Raw genomic sequence first — 4,340 nt, 5'->3', positions numbered from 1 at the left:
TCTATGGCTGCATTAATATTACTGTTGCTCCTATATTATTATTTATTCAATTATTGTGTTGGAGGTATCATGCATAAAATTGACTGGAAGTACTAGAAACAAGTAGAAATTAAACATTTTGGTAATAAAGTTATCTCTTAATATAAATATCTATCTAAACAATAAAATTTCCAAAATTTTGAGCATAGATTCTAGAGAATATTTTGTTTTTTAATCAAAATTATATTAGGGCAATTTGGTTTTTTATATGAAATATTAACAATGTTCTTAAAATATAAATATTTCATTATTTACTTCCTTATCTCTTATTGAACTCAACAGTTTTCTCATTTTAAAATTAATCCAAGAAGGTTCATCCTTTCTAATTTTTTATCTGTATGGTGTTAGCTACATTAAGATCAAGAACCTATTAGAGAATCAATAGACTGTCAGATATCTTTATGTATACTATAAAGATACATATACAATTAAATAATTGGGTTTATTAATATTTATGTGGTAGGAAATATAAACATTCAAATAAAAAATCTACCAGTCCAATTTATCCAGTCCAATGCTCATTATAATGAAACATGCTGACAAAGTTTAATAAAAGACACACAATCTAAATTGAATGAATGCCTATACAAACATATATGGAACAGTAAGCAAGGTTCTTATATTCAAAAATTCAGTTATAATTGGCATGCGAATGTCAAAGTCTGTGAGAATTAGTCTTTTCCATTCATAAACATTGGTTCCATTTGATATTCCAGACGTATCCCATCTTTGGTTTAAAAATTAGTTTAGAAAAATATCTATTCCGTTATTTCAGTCTATAGTTATTTCCTCATTAATTGTAATATATATTTTTTTCAAAATGGCAACAATCTTAACTATTTATTTGTCATTTATTTTGAAGACAGCACTTTTCTTAATATGACCATCAAAATATAGGTATAAGAAGAAGTTTAATTTTTTCCAATTTTTTTCTTCTAAAATAAATAATAGAACACCTGTAGGAAAACAGTTTTCATGCTGTTTTTTCTGCTGAAGCCCAAAAATTACTTTGACTGAAAATATACACATAAAAAGAAGGTACACAGTTTTTCTTTGTTTTGTTTACACACAGAATTTTCTTGTTTCTTCTTTATACTTCTGAATTGCTGTATATGGCATTCTGCCTTGAGGAAAAAGTAGTTCTGTTCATAGGTTGCACTTTTCTTTTTGCAAAATGGCAAGAAGAAAATTATAGTGAATAAAAGCTTGAAATAAAATAATTTTTATATAACAAGATAAAATGAATTGAAATAAACAAAAATTCATTTTTTTCATTTTTAAAATTTTCCTTCAGCTTTCTTGAGGAGGAGAATCTTGACTTAATACTCTTGTTTCATTATTATTATTTTTTCTTCCTCAGCATATAGCACAGAGCTTGGCACATCACAAAGACTCAATAAATATTTGTTCAATGAATGAATGTGTGAGTGAAAAATAAGCGCATATGCAATTAACTACATTCCAAGTGATTTCTTGTATGTGCCATTACCCATTCTTGTTTCAATTTTTATGGAAAAGTAACTACTGGAAACCCTTTTATAAAATTTCACCCAGAATGACTCACATCTGATTCAAATCAGAAGAACAATCAATTTGGCACCATCGTAAGAACTCTCAGATGTTAAAGGTGACAAAATGGGCAGAACTCCTCCTAACAGATTATGGATACCATGTGTGACAGAATTAAGTGGAAAAATGTTTGTAGAAATGCTAAAGTGGAAGGCATGTCATACCCATGTGGCTTGGCTGCAGGATACAATGCATTCACTGACATGATGGCAAAGTTGGGTGGCATATCATGTATGGCATATGGTAGGCTTCTGCTTCAGTAAATGCATACCACATGCCAAAAAGTGGTGTAGTTTTTACTGATCGCTCTGTTTCTTTTTCTTTCAAGTGTTCAAAATTAATATTAAGGTTTTTTTAGCAACCAAAAAAGGAACACAAGAAGTCCAAACACATACTTTATCTTATTCAACAGTGAATTGCTATATTAATGATTTATCCACCTTAAAAATTGCATATGTACACAATATTTCGAAAAATATATAAACTAAGAAGGATACTGAAAGGAAAAATTATCTCGTATTTAGTCAAAACAGAAAGAATCGTTTTCAAAATTTTAAGTGTACGTATGTATACTAGTACATATGCTTTCATTTTCTACTTCTTTATATTCGTGTGTTCACTTATTCAACAAAACTTCATTGAGTGCATATGTTAGGAATGTCTGAAAAAGCAAAGTAACATAAGTTAATATGTTGGTTTTTCAGTTGCTGCATGTAATTTAGAATTGATAGAGTATAGTGTATGATCTAATGGTCATATATAAAACATAGTACCCCCCAAATATAAGAATCCACTTTCTGTTTATGACCAAAGTGCTTATCTCCAGATATTTCTTATCTCCAGAAATATGACAATATCTAGAAGGCAGAAGCCAGAAATCCACTATATGTTATGTTGAGATTAAATTTTCTACTGAAGGGAATAAAAAAAAAAATCACCAAAATGTTTTAAGTAGAGATCAGATACATGTATTAAAGATATCGATCTGCAGGAGACTCAGAACTAGGAAGATTGGGCAAAAAGGAGGACACGGTAACCAATTGGAAGTCTCTGAGCAAGGGATGGAAATCATTTATGATGATTTCAAGAGTTCTTTCTTGGTAAACTGGTTAATGTAGGAAAAAGAGAATGTGAAAAAGACATTAACCAGATGATAAATGCAGTTTTAGAGATTTTTAATTTGGTGGGCATATGGGCTTATTTAATTCGATTTTGCTAGTAAATATTTTAATATATAAATTTTATCTAAGGGGAGAGAAGACTTAGACTGGAGACAAGCACTTCGGTCCTGAACGAAACGTCGATTCTTCTATTTGGGGGTACTATGTTTTATATATGACCGTTTGATCACCCCTTTAATTTTATATGAAGGTAAATATTTATATTTGTTTTGCCAATATCATGTTGTGGATTTTGTACTTATGTTCTTGAGTAACATGTTTTTTAATGTTTCTCTTCTGTGTTTTTAGTATTATGCCTACATAATGTTATCATTAAAATATGTTTGCATTATGAAGGTTGAGAAATTATTATTTCTTTTTCTCTTTCTGCAATGATTATGTTAAAAATTGAAATTAACACCATCTCAGTCAGGTGTTACTTTGTGGGAAGATGTTTAATACATTCAACCTCTCTGATGATTTAAGGACTACTCCAGTTACACACACACACATATATATATATATACACACACACATGTATAATTGTAATATACAGTTATAGGTTATATATAGCTTGTTAATTACAAACATTGCTTTTTCAATTAAAATATCTATTTCATCTAAAATTAATTACCTAGTATGCAATTGTTTACAATCTTTTTTACCTTTTTGATCTCCGAAACATCTGTAGTTCTCTTTCCATTCTTTATATTGTTTATTTCAATTAGGTCAACAATATATTTTATAAGCCAAACCATGAAACTTTTGAGAATGACAGGAGATGCTATTACTTAAACCACAATGACAGGTGTAACCTTGGAGAATCACATCAAGATGGGACATGTGGACTCCAGGTGAATATCTAATTAGTTTCATAATCTTGTTATTTGCAGTGCTATTTCTTTTTTTTTTTTTTCACTTTTCTTTTAACTTAGCCACTCTTGTGGTTGTGCCATGCAAAATATATTTTAATAAAAAATAAAATCAGACATAGCTTTTAAAATTAAATAATTAATGCTATTGATATTTTTACAGACAGCCAGTGCTAAATACTGAGTGCTTAATGACATTACATGTAACTCCTATGGGATAATAAATGAATGAAATTTATATTATAATTGATGAGAAATGAATAAGTGAATAGCACTCACTGAGGATTTATTATATGTGGATCTCATATAATCATCATTAAAATCTGTGTGTCCTCACTCAGAAGATGGAAAATCTGAAGCTTATTCTTCAAATACATAACTGAGGAGTGGTAGAACTATGATCTCGACTCAGGTCTTTCTGAAATTGTCTACCTCATAGTTCCCATACAGTATTTTAAAAAATCCCCTAAATAAGTACATAATCACTTTATACTCAAAAAGCTTTTTGAAATATAATTAACTATGAACCTTATCTTTTTAATATTAAAAAACTGGCTTGCTTATATTATGAACATTAGTGAAATACTTATTCATTGAAAAATTTGACTTTATCTATTCATACTAAGATATTTAAATGCCTAGGAATTTTCCCATTAATGTTTGAGAACTTTTCAATCACTCATGTATTCAACTAAACCCT

The sequence above is a fragment of the Pteropus vampyrus genome, unplaced genomic scaffold (genome assembly GCF_000151845.1).
Source record: "Pteropus vampyrus isolate Shadow unplaced genomic scaffold, Pvam_2.0 Scaffold58, whole genome shotgun sequence".
Lineage (NCBI taxonomy): Eukaryota > Metazoa > Chordata > Mammalia > Chiroptera > Pteropodidae > Pteropus > Pteropus vampyrus.
The sequence above is the reverse complement of the archived record's forward strand: the minus strand, read 5'-3'. Positions refer to the sequence as shown.